The following is a 23,790-nucleotide window of genomic DNA, read 5'->3' on the forward strand; positions in this document are numbered from 1 at the left end:
CCCAGTCTCATTAATTAAGGCAATGTAGTAATTAACTCACTTTGTGGACCCAAAATTCTCATTAACTAACAAACCGTTTACTTAATATAAAAACAAAATTGCGCAAAGTATAACTAAAACAAACACTACGGATGTATGATTTACAGTCAAACAACTTCGGACGAAAATTAATATATTATACTTGCACCGTTTCCATTTTTCAACTATAGATATCAAGCTTACTTGCGAAAATATCGTATGCAGTTAATGCATCCACATCTTTCATATTAACATCAGACCCTGCCTCTAACAGCGCTATGCAGAGATCATACAGTTGTAATTTTACTGTCTTCCTTAAAAGAGAATCTTCCCCAGCTGTCACAATATTTGGATCAGCGCCATTTGAAAGCATTAGTCGAAATAAAGTAATGTCAGGAAAATATTTGATCAACAATTCCATAGGGTATTGTCTTGCAGAATTGGCTTGATTCATAGGCAGTTTGTGATTGATGAGACATCTGATAATGTTGATATCCCTGCGTCCTTTCAAAAGATTTGTTTGTATAAAATTAAATTTTAACCTCTCTCTTTCTCTATTTTCTCCTTTTCTTTCTTTCTCTCTTTTTTTCTTTCTCTTTCTTTTTCTTTCCCATTATTAAACTCTCTCCTTTCCTTTCTTTCTGTCTTTCCTCTTTTTATTTTCTTTTCTCTTTTCTTTTCTATTATTAAACTCTCTCTCTCTCCTCTTTCTTTTTTTTTGTTTTTCTCTTTTTTTCTCTTTTTTCAATTATTAAATTCTCTCCTTTTTAGCTCACCTGGCCCTTCGTGCCAGGTGAGCTTTTCTCATCACTGTGCGTCCGGCGTTCGGCGTCCGGCGTCCGGCGTCGTCCGTCGTTAGCTTTTACAAAAATCTTCTCCTCTGAAACTACTGGGCCAAATTAAATCAAACTTGGCCACAATCCACATTGGGTTATCTAGTTTAAAAAATGTGTGGCGTGACCCGGCAAACCAACCAAGATGGCCGGTATGGCTAAAAATAGAACATAGGGGTAAAATGTAGATTTTGGCTTATAACTCTGAAACAAAGCATTTAGAGCAAATCTGACATTGGGTGATATTGTTTATTAGGTAAAGATCTATCTGCCCTAAAATTTTCAGGTGAATCGGACAACTGGTTGTTGGTTTGTTCCCCTTGAATTGGGAATTGTAAGGAAATTATACCGTTTTTTGGCTATTATTTTGAATATAATTATAGATAGAGATAAACTGTAAACAGCAATAATGCTAAAAGTAATTTGGCTCGTTTAATTTTCATAAAATTTTAACACAGTATTTACTTTGACCCTTTAACTAAAATATAAAAAGTTTGAAAATTTTGAACCAACTGTTTTGTCAGAAAATTTTCTGACAAAACGGTTGGTTCAAAATTTTCAAAGCAGTTTGACAAACACCAATTTTTATCATTGAAAAGCTTAATATTCCCTTTACAACACAACGTAATTAAAACGTTAAGCTGACCTTACAGAGGTATCTCCCTGTAGTGTTAGGTACCACCTTAAGGAGTTACTGCCCTTTATAATCTTCTCCTCTAAAACTACTGGTCCAAATTAAACCATACTTGGCCATAACCATCATTGAGGTATGTAGTTTGAAAAATGTGTGTAGTGACCCTGCCAACCAACCAAGATGGCCGCCATGGCAAAAAAATAGAGCATAGGGGTAAAATGTAGATTTTTGCTTATAACTCTGAAACCAAAGCATTAAGAGCAATTCAGACAGGGGTTAAATTGTTTTGCAAGTCAAGATCTATCAGCCTTGAAATTTTCATATGAATCCGACAACTGGTTGTTGGTTTGCTGCCCCTGAATTGGAAATTTTTAAGGAAATTTTGCTGTTTTTGGTTATTATCTTGAATATTATTATAGATAGAGGTAAACTGTAAACAGCAATAATGTTCAGCAAAGTAAGATCCACAAATAAGTCAACATGACCAAAAAGGTCAGTTGACCCCTCAAGGAGATATTGCCCTTTGTAGTCAAATTTTAATATTTTTTTAATTTTGTAAATTTTTGTAAATTTTAACAAAATATTTTCCTCTGTAACTAATGGGCCAAGTTCATTATAAATTGAGATAATGAGATAGTTGTAAGAAGCAAGAATGTTCAGTAAAGTAAGATCTACAAACAAATCACCATCACCAAAACACAATTTTGTCATGAATCCATATTTTTCCTTTGTTTAATATGCACATAGACCAAGGTGAGCGACACAGGCTTTTTTTTTCTCTTTCTTCCTTCCTTTCTCTCTTCCTTTCTTCCTTTAATTCTCTCCTTTTTTTATTTTCTATTATTAAATTCTCTCTTTCGCGCGCAAACACACACACATACTCACACATGGTAATAAGTTGTTATTTGACTTAAGATATAAGAATTAATAAAGAATAAGTAAACTCACCCGATCTCAAACACGTTTCAAATGCTGTAGATTCTTGTTTCCCAATATGAGAAATATCAGCACCTTTATGAAGCAATATCTCAACAATGATGTCTAATCTCTTCTCTATTGCCAAAATTAGCGGAGAGTTTTTACCAGGTGCAGTTAAGTTTGGATTTGCACCTTTATCTAGCATTTTTGTAATGATATCTTCTTTCGACACGTTGCTTTTCGTATCATTGAAATACCTCAAAGCAAGCTCTAATGGGTAAATGCCTGTGGAGTTGGCCTTGTTAAGGTCTGCGCCTGATTCGATCAATGTTTCTAGATATTTCCATTTTGACTCTGAAGGACATAAAAATATAAAAATGATACTTTACAAAATAGTCAGGTAGATCAGACTGTAATGGTTGATACATAAACATATCATTTTCTCTAATTACGGCATAATCGGTTAAAGTTTGGAAATACATTGTTTGATGATTTCGTTTTGAACACTCTCGGCTGTTTTTTTTATATATGAGGATTTGTAATAGGTTTCCCATGACACGCGGTGTGTCAGTGAATGATCACCCAGATAGCCGGATGCCAAAGGTGATGTAACACTGACACACCAAGTCCGAATCGGATAACAATTTTACATCCCAGATATTCTAGATGAGATAAAATTTAGTCTAGAACGCAACACAATCATTATAATAAACTTCATATATTACTTAATAGTACATGTTTATACCCTAAATCAGCCCATGACAATATGTTTATATTCATGAAATAAACCGCTACTTTGTGTCCAGTCGTCCTGATGTAGGGATATGAGTCGTGGGTCTCTATGTTTCAGGTCTTGTATTCGAATCCCACCGTAAACACTGGATTTATTCATATTTTTTCATAGTAAGTATTACAATATTTCTTAAGTATTATTGTGGATTTGACATTCCGGACAAAATGTTCAAAAACGAAGGAAAGCATGCAAAATGAAGAAACTCCAGTTATGGTTATTTGGTAGGAGCAATCTGGCTCAGATCAACCCTGGTAGAACAAACGAGATGGGATGAGAATTGCCAACATTTTCTTGTCTAAGAGGGGTGACAGATAAAATAGGGATAGTCAAACTCAAAGATGGAAAGTAAACTGACAACGCCATGGCTAGAAAAAAAAGACAAACAGACAAATAAGTACACAAAAAAACATAGAAAGCTAAAGACTAAGCAGCACGAACCATCTCTTTTGTTGTAGTTGACCCGAGATAAATTGAAGCTATATTATGTTAAAGTACCCTTTAGCCATCTTGGCTGTCAAATATATGACTTTGACATATAACAGACATCAACTAACCTATACAAGAAACATGGACAGCTGTATTGCCATCTTTTCCTGGTTTATCAATGTTGGCACCAGTGGCTATCAACATTTCGAAGACATCTAGCAAATTCATTTTGATTGCTTTAATAATGGGTGTGTCATGTCCTTCAATTGCCATATCAAGATTAGCTCCTTTTGAAATTAAGTCTGCTATCTCATTTTTAAGATCCAACGATTGAGTCATGTAATACAAATGATCCCATGTAAAAGTTGCCACAGCCATTCCTAGTGTAGATACTTTATGCTTCGACTCGATATCCTGCACAGATATCCCTGCTGTAAGAAAAGACTTTATTTGGTCTGAAATAAAAGAGTTATAACTTTCAAAAGGTTTAAAGGTGTGCCTGTTGCTAATTTACACGTTACATATTAAAACGTTCATTTGTATTGCTGAATAGAATGATGATGAACCGTGATTGCCTGTTTTGAGTTGATTTCAAAGAACATATATTTTTTGAATTATTGAACGGTTTCATGACTTTAAAACGACAAAAGTCCGTGTAATTAGGTTCAACATATTTGCGAACGCTTAAATCTCTTCTACCTTAGAATAGCAGTGTTTCGACACATGATAATTACACTGTATAAAAATAATTAAAATGGAGATATAATCAGTAAAACTTTAAAAACAAAATGGATGTACGAGTCTGAAGATATTATTATTTTAGTGAATTTATACACTGGCATCTCGTATCGGTCAAGAGATATTTATTTCAATGTAACCTAATAAATGTTTTGAAACAGTCTTTGTGTGGTGAACATTTCGTTGTACATGATAATTGTTTTTCGAACGTAACGTACCGATTGAATTAATATGCCCACGCTATTTGATAGGGTAGGTATTTAACTTCTAAGAAATTGAATAACCATGAGGAAACTTATCATAGATTTTAATTTGAAGTCGTTTTTCTGCTTCTTTCTCTAAATGGAGGAAAAGATCGATATACGAAGAAACCCTTCGACCGTCGAAAACATTGTTTATTTCATGTTCATTGGGATAGTTGATATTCAAGCAATCCTTTAAATGCTGGTTATGGAGTTTCAAAAATATCTCCGAAAGTGAAATTTTAAACATCTGCAAGAAGTTTGTCTTTGGGAAGATACTGCGTGAATTCGTAAAATATCAATTTATCAAACTCAGCAAACTTCGATATATTTGTTTTAAGACTCAGTGTGGGAGTTTACAATATATAAGAGCCTTCGTTACATAAAGCAAAAATTGTATATACGACCCCTTTTTGTTTAAAAAAACAGTATATTTAATTTATGTTAAATGTATTACTAATTTCAATAGTTCTCCTATTTTATTTAATAAGGTGATTTCAGAATCAGAATCATTCCTGTCGTCGGTCAATTTTAATTTGTTTAATTTGGGTGAGATAAGTGCACAAGTTAGTTTTATTGCTTTTCGATCGATATGAGTAGAAAAAAAGAATATATAATTACCATAACGTTCACAACATTGTATAACAGTTTTTCCGTTTCGACCAAATTTGATATCTGCACCAGCTTTCACTAAAGCCTCAATAACCTCACTGCCGGCATTGCTGTATATGGCAATCATCAGAACTGAACAGTTTTGGTGTGTCTCGTACAGGTTTGCACCACGTTTGATGAATTCTGGAACAAGGGATGGACACCTTTGTATCGCTAAACAAAAACACCCAATTGTTTCATCTTGAGTTTTCCCCTGAAATGATATATCAGCCCCATTCTCTAACAACACACTAGCATTGTGTAATTTTCTCCTTCTTAAAACCATGAAAAGAGGTTGCATGATGGACTCTGATGTTATGTATGGTTCGTTTACGTTTGCATTATATTTTAAGAGTATCCGGATCATTTCTACATCTCTGTCATGTCTGTTCCGTGAACTATATTGTTCCGAAGCCACATGAATTGCTTTATATCCATGCTCAATACTATTCATACTGATACTTCCAACATTTACATCAGCTCCACATCGACACAAAGTCTCAACGCCTTTAGAATCATCCTCTTTAACTAACACCAATAATGTTGTACTTCCATTCGGGAATATTTTGTTGATATCAAAATGACCAATATTTTGTAAACTTTTGACTGTTTCTATATTTCCAGATTTGGCAGCGTAATAAAACATATTTTTGTAATCTTTCTTTTCACATATTGTCGCGTCATTCTTGAGGTCATCGTCAGTTTGTAATAGATACGTTACTACTTTCGTATTACCATACGAGCTAGCAACATGTAAAACAGTTTTTTGGTCGCAATTTTTCTCTTTCACATCAGCACCTATTTCAATTAAAGTTCGTATAAGGTCAATTGAACCAAAAGAAGCAACAAGATGGATTAGTCTATTTCCATCGTCGTCTGTAAATTTCAAAATGTCATCCCTTTTGGAACTATCACAACACAGATGGAGAAGAGTTTTGACATCCTGCGTATTAATCGCTTCAACCAATTGATCGACAAACTTTGATCCATCCATTACTTTTTCTTCATTGAATCAACATGACAAATGTTATAAATCCTAAGTATGAAAATAAAAATGAAAAAAATCGATGTTTGGAAGTATATATATCATACAAAAGTAGTTATCTTACCTTTAACTCGTTTTGCCATGAAATTTGAAATAAATTATATATCATTATAAAACAATTATAACACAATACCTTATGATTATAGTGCATCCATGTGTCAATTTTCATTTGTTATTGATTTTCTTTTTAAAAAAGTCACTGAACACAAACGGTAGCTTATCAAAATACAATAAATGTTTTATTCTGTAATATAAACAACAATCAGCTATGACGCGGAATACAGGTCATAAATATTAAGTTGTCAATATACTATTTTTAATTCATAATATTCTAAATCAATGATTCACAATCAGGGATACCACACAATCGATAAAATTGCAAGACGACTATCATCTTAATATTTTTGAATCGGTTTTTGTAATTGGATTTTCTATTGTTTGTCCTCGTATCTATGCTGCAGCTGTTTTAGTGTAATAAGTACATTCCTGTAGGCTAATTTGGTAATGTGTGATTATTTTCTACGGTAACGTAGGTAGATTCATGGATTCAATAAACATTTAATTGAACAGAAAATTGGAGGACTTACCTTGTTTGTACTGGGTACCTGAGTTTCACAAAATTCTATACAAACAACAGTACATTGCCTGATCCACGAAAGAAAAAAGTAAAATCACAAAAATACTGAACTTAGAGGAAAATCAATTCGGAAAGTCCATAATCAATTAGATTGACAAAGACTATCTTCGTAACGAAAGAAGTTCTTCAGAAATAATGTGAAACTGTTTAGTGGTATTTAACATTTATGGTTTTAAAAACCTTCTGGATTATTTTTTATCTCCATCTTTCTCTGACATAAGTTCAATCAAAACTTTTGTTTTTTCAACCCTGTATTCCACAATTCCACAATTGAAATTGAAAAATCCATCTTAGAAAAAACTCAATGCTTTGAAACAGACAAATGGTAGCATATGTTAACAAATTATTATTTTGGGATACCATATGGCATATTTTGTTAATAGTAAATTAAAAAATTAAACATGCTACAAAAAGGAACAAGTAAACAGTATGCTGGAATATTTTTATGGACAATATGTTACTTCTGAGAAATTAGTTTTTAATTGGAAAGTTGAAATGATCATGTGCGATATACATTTAAATTTGAAGTAATTCATCTAAATAAAACCTAAAACATGTGGTATGATTTCCAATGATACGTATTGCTATCAGAGACCAAATTACGTAAACGATTATATAGAAAGTTTCGAAAAGAACAAATGTATTAACTAACATCGTTAATTACATTTGACATTAGGTGTGTACTGATAGATACTTAAATCTTAGATACATTAATATATTATGGGTTGTAATCTGTTTACTAGCTGTCAGTAATTGCGAGTACTCTCAGATTAGTACTCAAGTATCTTTAATGTTGTTAGGGGCACGGAATGGAAAGACACCTTGACACGTTTGGTCTGGATTTGTTTAATGTTTTAATGTTGTTCTTTGTCTCGACTTAAGTTTTTTTTCAACTGAGTTTTACAATTTGTTATACTGTTACATCACTGTCCCAAGTTAAGCGTGGGTTGATTGCGCACAAAAATGTTTAACCTTCTTGAGTTAGGAGAATAAAGTTCAATGGTTGTTGTTGTTCATGTCTGTCATAATTGTTTTTCCGTAAATTGTTTTGTTGTCAACTAGACTGTTTCTTTTTTGAACTGGATTGTTTCATATTTTTAATGTCGGGACCTTTTACAGCCGACCATACAGTATGGTGTTTTTCTCGTTGTTAAAGTCCGTACAGTTTTCTAAAATTGCTTACATCCACTTCATTTGAATTTTTGCGGATAGTTGTCTTATTGGAAATCATACCACATCTCCTTTCCTATACTTATCTTTACAGAAGAAGCTAATTACAATTAGACTGAATTGTGATGAAGGATATTGTCTGAATTAATGCTACCAAGACCTTTGTTGGCAGAGGAAAGTTTTAGAAAAGGTTGTGTCGGCGTTGCATCTTTATAAATCGGTCAGAAAAGTCAATGGTCGATGGTCAATATGCGACATAATTTCTGAAAAATATGCATAAAGAAAACTATTATTGATATCGTTTCACATGTATTCTTTATACGCTACATGAATGTTTGATTTCTCCATTGAACACATTTTAACGTCTTATCAATATAAAATTGATGTTCATTTTTTATTCAGATTAATTTTGATTTGATAAATGAAAATCATTTTATTTATTGATTTGTCTTTAATTACGTCCATGTAGTACCGTTTTATTAGATACACAACTTTTATATTTTTTCTTTCTTGTCGTAATTAAATTTTTTTTAATTTAAAAAAAATGTTTTAAAATTAAAATTTTGTTTTTTGAAATCTCGAAAATTTGACTTTTTCGAAGTGGTTTAAAACTTTTGTGTTAGTGTTAAAACACATTTATCACAGTTTTAGAAGTAGAAAACATGGACACAAATTACTAATGAGTCATCCACACATTTGGATTACCATTTAATATCGAAGAGTTTCATTCGGAAAGAACATGCATGCATATATGTTGACAGAAATTTTTTCTCTCCCATATTCCATGTTTAAGTTCCACGACACTGTCATAGGATCGTAAGATCTGAGGACATTTAGCATCACATGTTTTATAGTTGGTTTTAAATGCCTGTTTGTTTCCCAATAGCAAGTTACTAACTTTGCATTGTTCAAACAATGGTAAATCAAGTGACAAAAATGCAATGCATATTCAGGACGACTAATGAGTTGCTCGGTGTTTTAGGTTTGGAATTTTGAAATGTTGGTTTCTTTTTTCTGGAACATTGATTAAATAGATATAGGAAGATGTGGTTTAAACTCTACAAGTTGACATTCGTATGTCACAACTATTAACCCTTGTCTTTATATATAATTGTACTGCTGAATAAAAGTATGGCGTAATATAGGTGTGTTGGAACAACGGGTTGCCTTGATACACATATATGAAGTCCAGACTTGAAATCTATTTGTATTTGTACATGAAACATATTCTATTTATTCTTCCGCAAAAACAAGATTTTCTATCTAAAATAACCTTTATAAAATGGTTTAGTTTATTTAGATACGCTTATCAAATTTATGATTTATATTTTATAGAAGTTATTTTAGATAGAAAATCTTGTTTTTGCGGAAGAATAAATGGAATAGTTACTTAACAAATTTTAAAAATTGCTACGTTTGAGAAAAAATGACAAGATAATATTTTTAAATTGGAATTGTCGAATTATACCACATTTAACTATAAAAAAAAGTTTTTGACTAATGTGTCATACAAGATAAAAAAAAAATATATGCGCGCATATTAAGAAGGAAATATTTGTTTTGTTGTGGTATTTTAATGTTTTTCTGTTTATTTCTTTAGGGGTTACACAATAAGCAACCCCATTGTTCACTTGGTTATGAGTGCTTGTAAGTGTGCGTTGCTGTCTTGTGTGTTGAATAATTACCATAATACTAGTATATCATTATTTCCATTGCTTTTTAGGAATTTAAATATTTATATTTGTCATATTTTAACAGAATGAACGTCTATTCGAAATCACGCTATCATTCCAATGAATCGGTTTTAATGACTTTATAAACAAATGGACTATTTAAGGCTGCCGAATACATCATTCGATGCGGGTGGTAATTACACAAAGAACGAGGGTTTAGTTCTCTAAAAATATCACAACTCGCTATATCAGGCATGGATATATGTGGAAGATGTAGACAACCGGATGTACGAGATTCTAGGGATCAATTCCTGGATTTTCTTAAAAACATAGAAACGGGTTCAAAATCTGTGTATGAAAAGAATAAGACAACAGTTAGTTACAGCATCAAGAGGGGCAGAGATTGAGACAAAAATAAACATACTTCATATCTCGGCAAAGATACAAGAATTTATTGCCTTAAAAGATTTTCTTCAGGATAAAGAATTAAAACTTGAAAACAGGTATAAAGGTTATTAAAGTTAATATAGAACAGCATATATAATTTTGATAGTTTCCTGTAAAGCTTCTTTTAAATATACTAAAATGTAACACGATAACTATGATTTGACTGTAACTATACAGTTAATTCAATGAGTACAGGGAACGGAAAGACTCGCAGTCAAACTTAAGTATTCGGATATCTTGACATGTCTCCCGGTTGACTTTGTATACCAGAACGACCAAAGTACAACTTAGCGTGTCGATATACTACAAAGCAGAATAAGTAATCATAGTACAATAAAATGGATTAAGCAGCCATTCATTATCATCATTCAGCTTACTTCAGCATCATCTAAAAAAACAAACGATTTTTCGCTATCCTCATTCGAATTTGAAACATTTCTTATTTAAATTCTTTGGTACGAATAGACATGTTACGAAAAGGTATATTCACGACGCAGAGGTTGACAAATTACATTTTAAATGCGGGGACTGTGTCAAAACACAAAAGATATTACCTATGTAGTATACATTGAATATTATTTAAAAAAACTGCACGGATCCTTTTGGAGGCAATTCAGTATGGAACGAATATTCAATAACAAGCTTATGGAGACACCCGAAAGAAATATAATAAATAGGTATTAATAAATTCCATAATTTGTTTTAAGAAAATATAATGTAAAAAAGGGAGGGGTCATGTAAATGCAGTAGATGTACGAGTCACGGAGTACATACATGTATGTGTATGAATTCTTCGGCGAGCCCTTAGTAGACCTTGCATATAATCTTAAGTTTTATAATCTGTTTTATACATACTTGTGAAAATATATGTAAGGGTCATTTTTTTATAGTGAAGAAATTAAAGCAAACAAAAGAGTAGATGTAGGAAGATGTGGCATGAGTGCCAATGAGACAACTCACCATCCAAGTTACAATTTATAAAAGTAAACCATGATAGGTCAAGGTACGGCCTTCAACACGAAGCTTTAGTTCGTACCGAACAGCAAACTATAAAGGGCCCCAAACATTACTAGTGTAAAACCATTCAAACGGGAAAACCAACGGTCTAATCTATAAAAAAAAAACGAAAAACGAGAAACACTTATTAACCACACAACAGACGACAACCACTAAACTTAAGATTCCTGATTTAGGACAGGTGCAAAAAAAGGAGTGTATGTATTTAGATCCAGTTGTTTGCCACTAAATATTTTTACAACGGGGTCTGTTTTGAAAAACCTTAACACGATTTTGATATAATTTCAACTTGAAACATGCTGCATTATAGAAAATTTATACCCGGCCATATAGCTTCGATGGCATGTATTTTCCAATTTTTACAATTTCGGCTCAATTTGTATTTTCTTTATAAGGGGTTTGTGATTGATTAATTGTTGGTTGCTTAACGTCCAGTGGCAAATAGTTCATGAATGTTCAGAACGATAAGAGGTTTGTGTAAAATATGACTTACTACTCACCAGTTTTTTACCCCCTAGAATTTTGTCATATTAGGGGAAAAAAATATCAATGTCGATCAACCCTTGTTACCTCCTACAGACGCCATCAACTAAGAGCTAAACCACGAGCAGAAAGAAGAAAATGTAAATATATATCAGAGTGTCGGGTATATGTCAAACACGCTATAAGACGCTTAAAAACTTCCAGAGTCATTGGAAGCTTATGGAGACACCCGAGAGAAAAAAATCAACCAGACTGTAGAGCTTTGTGTTGGATTAGGGGAGCAACAAATTGAACTTTTAAAGGAACTGTAATACAACAATAAAACTAATATCTAACTGACTTACTATATATGTATATTACAAATCTAGAATCGAATGAACTTGTATAACTCTCAGCCCCCCTTTTTCCAACCCACTAATCTTACACGTGTACACCTTTCATGTCTTATGATAGTCAGCAACATCACAAAAGCAATTTTCATAATGATGTTCTAGATAATTGTGATTTAAATTAACCAAGACGCCCAGTATTTAAATTTACCTATAATTAATGTTTGGACACCGTCCCCAAATTAAACGTCTAATTTGTCAACCTCAGCGTCGAGAATATACCTTTTCGTAACATGTCTAATAAGACAACACGTATTTTTTATCTTTGCAGGTACATAAAAAAGTTGATGTGGTATGATTGTCAAAGATACATTTCTCCACAAGAGACCATATGACATAGAAGTTAACAGTTATATTCACCGTACAGTCTTCAAATATGAACAAAACTCATACCGAAAAGTCAAATATAAAAGGTCCCGAAATGAAAACAAATGTTAAACACCTCAAACCAGAAAACTAATGGTCTAGTTGAAGTACAAAATAATGAACGAAAAACAAATATGATACAGCTACAAATGACAACCACTAAGTTAATAGTCTCTAGTTTGGGGACAGGCACATACAGAATGTTGCGGGGTTAAACTATATTGAAAGCACCAACCTTCGCCGTAACCTAGGACAGTGGCGTAACATTAAAACAAATGAACATACTATAAGAATCAATGAAAAATGCTTAACTCATTAGATTGATATAGAACAGAAATACAGCTAACGCAAACTCAAACAGGACACGGAAGGGTACATATACATCTCCACAAAAGAAATCTAAAAGTAAATGCAGATACTGTCAGCTAGTTCGAAACCAATACCAATTAATATATTATTCATGTAGGTAAAACTGACATATCAATTATGTCAACACCAAATGGTTTGGATGCAAAGACGGCATCACCAGTCAGAGAAGAATATGACCTTGTACAATGCCGAGAAACAGGTTCAGGCAGATTGTAGAGTCATTGGTGTGCCTGAACAGGTTTATAAAAAATAATCTAGTTTGATTTGATTTATTGATAACAAAATCAATATTTCTACAAATAACAACAATATTCAACGATCTACATGTAGATGGCTTCCTGATGACCTTATATTAAATGTTAAGTTACTTACATCTGGTAATCCGAATCTCTCCTCTCGTATGAAGAACATGTGAATATATTTTTATCAAAAGGTCTGAGAGATTTCTTGTTATGTAGAAAATGTATTTACGGTACATCCACCATCATCATCATCATCATCATCATCATCATCATCATCATCATCATCATCATCATCATCATCATCATCATCATCATCATCATCATCATCATCATCATCATCATCATCATCATCATCATCATCATCATCATCATCATCATCATCATCATCATCATCATCATCATCATCATCATCATCATCATCATCATCATCATCATCATCATCATCATCATCATCATCATCATCATCATCATCATCATCATCATCATCATCATCATCATCATCATCATCATCATCATCATCATCATCATCATCATCATCATCATCATCATCGTTTTCAATGTTTACATCTATTCCTGTTTCATCTTTTTTCTCAATCACTGGTATTAAAGAGATAATAGTAACTGCAATTACTATTATCCCAATATGGCGACTTTACACTCGTTTTTCTTTAATGTAGCATGTTTTTGTCAATAGTTACTCAGCTGCAAGGTTTATCTATACCATTACATCATATTTGAATCGTAACGGTGCACTGGAATTGTCTAAGACCTGTGAAAATAGCCGTTGAAAAATTCGGGATGATAATCGTTACTCTATGGTATTTTTCTTCTTTGATAATCGTAATTTTCTTTATATGATAATAGTAACTGAAACATAATAAATGTGTCTTTCAGCATTTCAATGGTATTTTGTGTGTTAAAAATGTAATGCCCAGATAAACGATGACATTAACGCATATAAAAAATAAATGAAGAAACTTACAGGTTAATATCTAGGATAAATTTACCTATATATCTCTAATTGATGAGAAAAGGGATGGATTAGCTATATCCCATATTCCAAAAGTGCAATCCTTTCAATTCATTGCTCAAAATGAAAGTCACGTATACCACATTTTCATATGTCAAAAAAGATATATGCCTGTTTCATTGATTTCAGGAAGGCATTTGATACTATTAATAGAGATGCCCTCTTTTACAAATTGTCTTATTACAACATAGATGGTCCCTTTTTTTTAGTATAATGAAAGATATGTATAAAGAGGTTTTGTACTTGGTAAAGATCTCGGAAGGTATCACTGATTTTTTTAATTCCTCAGTTGGGGTAAAACAAGGGTGTATTTTAAGCCCTACATTATTTTCTTTATATATTAATGATTTACCATCTATTTTTGACTCAACATGTGAACCACCCAAGTTAAATGATAATGATATATCATATCTGTTATACGCTGATGATTTAGTTCTTATCAATAAATTTAGCGGTCCATATTTTTCCTTTGGATTCACTTTTTTCTATTTTATACTGATATATGATTTCAAAAATTAAATTCAAATGTTTTGATCAAATTCCCATGTAATTTAGGACGTTTATTTAAACAGTGTGGATGGTAAAGGATCTAGAATAGTTACCAGTTTATTGTTACTATTGTTTATTGTCACTTTTGTTTTTTGTTACTTTTGTTTATTATTTAGGGCCAAACATTCTCTAGTCTTATATAGCATTAAATGTTTTAAGGATGTCATATTATCATAATTCAAAATTGAATTTGTGTTGTTTATAGTTTATATCTGACATACTGAAATTTCAGTGACAGTCATGAAGTAGCTAATATGAATAAGAAGATGTGGTATGTTTGCCAATGAGACAACTTTTCACAAGAGACCAACATGACTCAGAAATTAACAAATATAGGTCACCGTACGGTCTTCAACAATGAACAAAGCCCATACCGCATAGTCAGCTATAAAAGAAATGACACTGTAAAACACTTTTCAAAGTTATCCCTTGTTCATCATAACTTTTAAGTTGTGATATCATCCATGAAAAATGATCGAAGTGACATGAAAACTGTAGCCACTAATTTCTCGTCAAACGGTTTTTGACGAATACTAAATGTCTTTCCTACTTCGTTATGGCATAATAGGGTATATTCTAGAATTAAATCAGCAGTGGCTTCCCGGGGGCAGAAATAGCACATATAACCACCTACAATAAAATAATTTAAACAATATTAACTATATTTACTATTTACTTCAGGATAAATTATTTTTTGTTTACTGTCTTAATCAGAAATCTGATGTAAGGTGACACATGCGTGTCGCCTGACAATTATTGTCATGTATCATAATTTCCATCGCTCATTCACATATTTTGTGGCATACCTAGGTCAATAAATTTCTGTAAATTAACAAAGTTCGTGTTTTCCCATTTCCAAATTTCTCGAAGCTTGTTCACCCTTCCAATTTTATAATATACTAGTATGTAGCTGTTTTCATAAGAACAATTAATTATATATGCATAAAAAGAAATGTCATAAGATGTTGTGACGTTTCGTAAATAATTCATCTATACGTTTTTAGTGTCAATATCAATAAAACAGTTTCCAGTTACGATTATCTTTTTTATTTTTAAATACCATAATTACGATTATCTTTTTTCCGAGTTACGATTATCATCCCGAATTTTTCAACGGCTATTTTCAAAGCGCTTAGACAATTCCAGTGCACCGTTACGATTCAAATATGATGAAATGGTATAGATAAACCTTGCAGCTGAGTAACTATTGACAAAAACATGCTACATTTAAGAAAAATGAGTGTAAAGATTTTACCTATATCTACCGTCGCCATATTGGGATAATCGTAATTGCAGTTACGATTATCTCTTTAATACCAGTGTCAATTGATAGACTCGTAAAATATTGTTTATTTTGATATTGCATGCTCATATTAATATTGTATTGTAAATTATTGTCATTCGGAGCGGACTTCATAAGTATGGCTTACTTGTGTCCAATCCATTTTACTTTGAGTAAATAAAATATGTTTAAACTAAATCTACATGTAGTTACAGTGTTTATACGTTTTTCTTGACTACGATGTTAACACAATAATATAATATCCCACGTGTTTACAGTTTCCAAAGTGATATTTTTTTTTATTAAACAAATTATTCAATAGTTTTAAATGAACTGACATTAGACACGTGTATATATGACAATAATCGGCGAACTGTCTATCATGCGAATTGGGAGCACCTTCGGTGAACTGACACCCTAACAATTGTTTTAAATAGATATAAAGAAACACCTGGCCATCAACAACTAAAAGATTTTACGTGCAAATATTATCCACATATTTAGATTAAAAATAACATGAACACAGAAACTCTTTGTTTTTATTTTAACGACAGTAGAATCATAACCATAGGATAATTCCATGCTCTATCGAAAAACTATAATGCAACCTTCAGTTACTTGAAACTTTTTTTTCAACACCAATATGACCTACATTTGGAAGTTAATAACACTAAGTTCGCATTACTATACATTTACTATGAACATCAATATAAATAAAAACTAACAATCCTCCTATCAATTTCAAAGAGATTTAGTTCTTGAGGATAACAGAATTACCATTACTCCTTCTGTCAGTTTTATCGTTTGACTGTTTATCGAAGGACCTTTCCAGGACTAATCTCATTTTTATCATTAGTTTAATTCCATAAATGCACATCTTTATGTTCTTGTATAGTATATTGATTAAGCTACTGTTTTTATTTATATCAAAAACACGATACGTCCTTGGATGTTTAAATTTGCATAACCACGAGCTAGACGACGAATGTAAAATGTGGACCAGGATTTATTTACCCTTCCTGGGCACCCAAGCTTAACCCTGTTTTTAGTTCGATTCGTGTTGTTCAGTCTTTATTTTTCTATGTTGTTCTATATTGAATACTGAAGTTTGTCTTTTAGCCTTTTTCAATTTTTACCATTTCATTGTCATTATGCTATCGACTATTTTCGATTAAGTTTTGATATTCATTTGGTATTTTTCAACTCTATGCAAAAGCAAAGCAAAAGGTATTGGTAAAAATCGAAAACTTAATCGTGAATTATATACAAGAAAAGAGCTTTAGAAGGAAAGCTTTTTCATTGAATGGCCATAAAAGTATACTTCAGATACATTTAGTGACATATGTAATTTTTTATGGAGATAACTGCAAAAGGATGTACTTAGGTGATCTTAGGTTAAAATAAATAAATCAAGAATTCCAAATTGATACTTTAAGCTGGAAGAGTATTAGTTAAAGATCAAAATTAGCTAAAAATATTGATAGGTAATGGAGTTCATTTTCGAGATATTTAATTTATAAAATATGGCGGGTAAAGGCTAACTCGGACTTTAACCTTATATTTGCACAACATTTTGGAATTTTGGTCTTTAATGCTCTTGAACTTTGTACCTGTTTGGCTTTATAACTATTTTGATCTGAGAGTCACTGATGAGTCTTATGTAGACGAAACGCGCGTCTGGCGTATGATATTATAATCCTGGTACCTTTGATAACTATTTATACCACTGGGTCGATGCCACTGCTGGTGGACGTTTCGTCCCCGAGGGTATCACCAGCCCAGTAGTCAGCACTTCAGTGTTGACATGAATATCAATTATATGGTCATTTTTATAAATTTCCAGTTACAAAACTTGAATTTCTCGAAAAACTAAGGATTTTCTTATCCCAGGAGTAGATTACCTTAGCCGTATTTGGCACAACTTTTTGGAATTTTGGATCTTCAATGCTCTTCAACTTTGTACTTGTTTTGCTTTATAAGTACTTTGATCTGAGCGTCACTGATGAGTCTTATGTAGGCGAAACGCGCGTCTGGCGTATTAAATTATAATCCTGATACCTTTGATAACTATATATATATACATCACTGAGAAACACTGGTCGAATTCTCAATTTTGAATACACATTTTTTTGAAGAAATTATTTTTTTTGTAGCCATTCACGTTTTGGTTTTTTGTTATAAATGTAGATTTATATTGAAAATATGTATTTGACAATAGAGGCTTTTTCTCTAGAAAAAAATCCGTCACAGGCGTATAACTTTTGTTGTCGTTTCCCATTTTATTTTGTTGCTATAGAAACTTTTGGTATTCACCAGGGAATATGCATCATAGCATACCAAATGCGATTTATTTTTAATTAAGCCTTATCGAGTGTGAAAAAAAAATCAATCAAAATTATACACCTCCGATAATTTAATGAAACCCGCAGTTTTTAACACGCCTGGACCTACCAATGGTAGATGATAATGTAAAATTGAAGAAAACCCTATGTCAAGAAATACCGAAAATTAACAATCAAATATATATCTGAGTAACAAATGTCTAACCTCCGCTTTGTATTAGACCAACCGCCGTATATAACGTACTGTTAACCAATCGATTAAGTAATGGACAAACTGTAAAAACCTAAAAGAAGCAAGCTTTATATAAAACATACTTTTGATGCGCTTGAGCTTTTGCTTATGCATTTTATAAGGGACCACCCGATTTTAATTTCCTTGGAGCTCAATATTTTTGTTATTTTACTTTTTAGCTTGCTTTAAAATCAATATATTATTTATCAAATATTTTCGCCTTAATGAAAGACCTGTACCAAGTAATGATACGATAGTGGTTTTCCTTCGTTTGATGTGTTTGAGCTTTTGATGTTGCCTTTTAAGAAGGAATCGACCTTCCGCTTTTTTTCTTTGGAGTTCTTTTTTTTACCCAAAATTTTGCTGGTTATGTTAATTCAATTCATCGGATACATGTTTTACACTAGATACCATTAGAATGATATAGGCCAAGTTTGGTTCCATTTTGCGCAGCAGTTTCAGAGGATAAGATTTTTGTAAAAGTTTTGGACGTCACACGCCAAAACTTGAGAAAAGCTCACTTGGCCCTCTTGATTCTAGTGAGCTAATTATGACATACATCAAATTTAACAACCTCGTTCATTGCTGTGTTATACGATTTGTTTTATCTATTTAAAATCCACTCGTAAAGGAATGAAAGAATATAAGTACTGGGACCGAATCCTTATTTTGACAGACACATGGTTAGATTAACATTAGCTCTGACGTAGAATCGCGCATTTGACGTCTCATTCGCTGAATTAAAGTAACCATTTGTATAAATTAAATTTACATGATAAAAAAAGGATGTTTTGTTTCATATCTATCTGAGTCAAAAGTCATTTTTCACATAAAATATTGATTCAGACAATTTTCGCACATGATTCACTCTTGATTTACCCGAAATGACATTTTAGAAAAGGGGGTATATGTACTCGTTTTTTAATTTATGTTTAAAATTGTAAAAACACACATATATTCCCATGTTTCAAATTTTGACGTCGCAAATAAAGTATGAAGTTGTTAATTCTTCTGTCATTGTATCGTTTGTCTTAAAAATGATACAATCAATGTTAATGCAGTATATATCTTATTCGATACATGTACGATATAAACTCATCAAAGATACCAGGATTACATTTGTGTATGCCAGACACAAGTGTACGCATTCTTCTGTTGTCTACTATATCGTTATGCATTTTAGAATTTTATCTCTCGATCGATATCCACAGTTGTTTTGATTAAAATGAAATAAAAATGGAGGACGACATTTTGTTCAAGAAAGTATTACGGAAAGCAGTTGATTCTAAATGTAGTGACTCTCTTCTGTCTTTGTGTAACAAGACATCACACAAGACTGCTATCTTGAATTTCTGTGAAAATGGTAAAAAATTAATTCATTATGCCGCAGAATTTGGATCTGCTGATCTTTTAAAAGTGTTGGTGGGTTTAGGTGCTAATTTAAAGGATACAACAAGTACTGACAAAAACGCCCTACACATTGCATGTGAAGGGCGCAATGAAGACATGGTTGATTATTTACTAAAAACTGTTAGTGATAGTTCATTCAAAACAGCACTCACAACAAGCTGGGACAAAAAAGTTTTGAGAGATGTATTTTACTATGCGGCTTTATCCGGCAAAATCAATATTATTCGATGTTTGGAGAATGATCGGGATTTAGATATAGACGAGGTATTTCCTAATAAGAGTACGGCATTATATACACTTGTGAAGGAAAATCAGTATGAAGCAGCAAGTCTATTGTGTCAATGTGGAGCAGACGTAAACATTGGATTTCAAGGACAACATTTCCGACCCATTCACTTTTTAGCTCAGAGAGACGATGGCGCAAATATGTTAAAACTGTTGCTGAAATATGGAGCTAATGTGAATGAAAACTGGGGAAACCCACCGTATGGTCATCAGCCTCTTTTTATTGCTCTTAAACATAAATGTAGTGAAAACGCAAAAATATTATTAGAAAAGGGGGCTAATGTATCATTTAAAGGGCGAGTAACAAAGCTTGGTTGGATAAATTGTTTTTGTTTGGCCGCTATGAACTGTCCGTCATTAATACAAGATTTTCTTAGACATGGCGCCGACCCAAATGAAGAGTACGGAGGCAAATCTGTTCTGATGATTGCTTTCAATGAACATGTTACACGAGAAGGCATTATTGCTTTGATAAAGGCTGGGGCCAGTAAAGGAAGGGACGGTATGACTGCAATACAGTGCTGCAAATCTTTCAGTGAGTTTAATGAAAATACTCTTTGTGATAACTTTCACAGTCGATAATTATTTTTTTCAAATTATTTTAGCTGAAAAAGCTTGAAAAGGTCGCCTTTTAAGTTATTTACAATGCTATTGCTTTTGTATTATTTATTTCTGAATATTAAAATCGCGGAACTAGAAGGCTACATCATATTATTTTTTCAACAGTTACTTGTTTGTTTTTGATTTGGTTTTTTTTTCGACAAAAAAATTATTACATTTGAGGTACTATTATCGAATTTTGCACACTTGATTGATAACTTCTCCCTATATGATATCCACTATATAACCGACAGCTTAAGCAAACAGTGGACACATTCTAGTTTATCGCTATTTTAAGAATTTTTTACTTTGATCTTGCTGACTGATAATTCCTTTCTCAGAGGCGTCGAGTGATATGAAAATTATCGCTAGAAACTAAGAGAACACGTGCTGTTATCAAGGAAATTGACAACGTCTTCATATGTATAAGCGATAAACAGATTATCATTGGTCATCTCAACTCGATTTCTTTTCTCACTTACGCCGGACCGGCACAAGCGAGATATCCGATCTCGTTGAGATAACCAACGATAATCTATAATAATTGCGTATCAAAATACTGATAAAAAAATATGAATGAATAAATGAAAAGAATGAACTGAGTATCAGGATAAATGAACAAACAAAAGAGTAAAGTGAATATACGGTTATAATTTTTTTTTTATCTATTTTAGGTCAGCTGAAGTTATTCATAGATGCTGGTATTACTGTTAAAGAAATTGAGACAAGGCATGGGGTATCAACTTTATTATCAACCTTCAATAATGATGTTAAAAGAATTCGAAATCACTTTCCGCAACTACCAATTTCGATAGCTATTTCAAAGTTACTTCTAGTTGGAGCAAACCCTAACCTAGCTGAAGAGGGGGAAGAATCGGCTTTGATTTTAGCCATAAAGAACGGGTTGTTTGAAGCTGCTGACGAATTGATTCAAGCAGGTGCAAACGTTAACCATATTGGAGTGGACGGAAACAATGCAGCGCATGCTTGTTGCAAATCAGGTTTGTGTTTGTCTTACTATTTGTGCGTAAATATACAAATTTTAGTAGATAGGCTAATGCAAAATGAAGTTGACGATCCTCCACGAAATGTCAAGGGATAAAGAAGTATCGAATCAAACCAATTTATAAAACATATGATTTCACATCAAACTACAAGCCCATGCTAGTTCCGTTTATAATAATCAACATTTAATGATATCGTTACATAAACATTTAAGGTTTTAAGTGTATAAAATTAGTAATCTTGGTTCTTGAGACGCTTTTAATAAATCCGTGTTCTAAAACAGTTTTAACATTGGCTTCTTATCATAGTACCTAAATATTTGTTGAGGTATCCCAGCGTGCCGAATGTATGATAAAATCATCGACATCTATCAAAGACAGTCCACTCTAACTCGTGCAAGCGACTTTCTTACTCTGCAATTAGTTGTGAACGCATATGTCGTGTTATTAAAACGCACCAATTTCAGTGATATACGATACCCCCTGGTCGGTGACAAAATTAGATTTTCCCTTTTCTCCAAAAAAAGATGACGAGCGATACAGATTTATCCGGAAATCGTTATGTCATTTAACTATATAATAATAAAAAAAAAAGCGTTGATTCGACGTCGACACAATGACAACGTATATTGGTAATGTCACCTGACTATGTTGAGATGGTCGAAAAAAGTAAAATCACAAAAGTACTGAACCCTGAGGAAAATTCAAAACGGAAATCCCTAATCAAATGACAAAATCAAATGATAAAACACATCAAAGGAATGGAAATCAACTGTCATATTATTGGAATATGTTTGGGGAAATATGTTAAAATAATTCAATTTACTATTTTGCCTACAAAAAAAGAATACGAAAAAAATGAGATGTGATGCAACTTTTTTAATCTCCACCGTGATGTTGAAAAAGGGGCGTATTGGAATATGCAGAAATGTTCAAAACTGAACATTTATTATTTTTTAGGACCGATGGCTAATAAAAGTACTACAATGAAAGCTCTGATTGACAAAGGATTGCTTCTCAATAACCAACAACCATGTGGAAACTATCTTTTCGATCTTATAGTTGAAACATGGTTTGATAATTCGGTGCTGATATCAATGATTGAAAAAGGCGCAGATCCAAATCTCGTGAAAGATAGAAATAATTCGGTACTAATGAAATGTGTCCAACAAAAAAGGTTCCAAGTCTGTTGTGCTCTAATAGAAGGAGGGGCTGATGTTTCATACATGAATGAAAACGGAGAGACTGCCTTTGACATTTATGCAGGTAAAATAGCAGAACCAACCTTTAAAAGCTACATAAATGTAAAACGAACTCACCGTTAAACTAGTTTAAAACGATACATAATCGGTACTGTATCTTTTATAGCTAGCTATTCGTTTTGTGTTTTGATCTTTGTTGGAGGCCGGACGATGACCGACCGTTGCTAATTTTGACGTCATTTGGTCTACTGTGTGAAGTTGTTGCACCGGCGATCATCTTGTTATTTTCATACAGTATGTTTGTATTTCATTTCCCTTCATATCCAATTTGTATGCATTAAAACAATTAATTTCACAGATATTTTAGGCAAATAAAGGCAACTATAAGAGGAAAACAGCACAACAACAGACCACTGAACTGCAACAAAAACCTAACGATAATGCAACATACATATAGAAACGACCATTAGATAACAACTGCCATGTTCCTGACTAAGTACAGGACATTTTAAGAAAAATTATGGTCTCGGCTTGGTTTTAAGTCTAGTCAAACATCCGCGCTTCGTGGCAATGCTAAATATACCGCCAACATTACATAACGGGAATACAGTATAAATAAATGTAAGAACACTAAAGACAGAAAAATACATTAATAAAAAACTTATCATACGTTTCGACATGTAAACCACAGAATAACAATAAATAACTAAAATTAATTTATAATAGTACATACAACAGCTTTAAACAAAACATTTTAATCATA

General features: G+C 32.5%; 1 protein-coding gene across 1 annotated transcript in view; it reads left to right on the forward strand.

The window, feature by feature from the left end:
• Window positions 1-19,763: 19,763 nt before the first annotated feature.
• The window catches only part of LOC143082408 (uncharacterized), a 76,297-nt gene continuing 72,270 nt past the window's right edge, over window positions 19,764-23,790 (forward strand). Inside the window, exons 1-3 of the mRNA XM_076258059.1 lie at window positions 19,764-20,756; window positions 21,496-21,822; window positions 22,786-23,091. The gene's annotated coding sequence lies outside the window, so the exon portion shown is untranslated. The remainder of the gene's footprint in view (window positions 20,757-21,495; window positions 21,823-22,785; window positions 23,092-23,790) is intronic.

The sequence above is a fragment of the Mytilus galloprovincialis genome, chromosome 7 (assembly GCF_965363235.1).
Source record: "Mytilus galloprovincialis chromosome 7, xbMytGall1.hap1.1, whole genome shotgun sequence".
Taxonomy (NCBI): domain Eukaryota; kingdom Metazoa; phylum Mollusca; class Bivalvia; order Mytilida; family Mytilidae; genus Mytilus; species Mytilus galloprovincialis.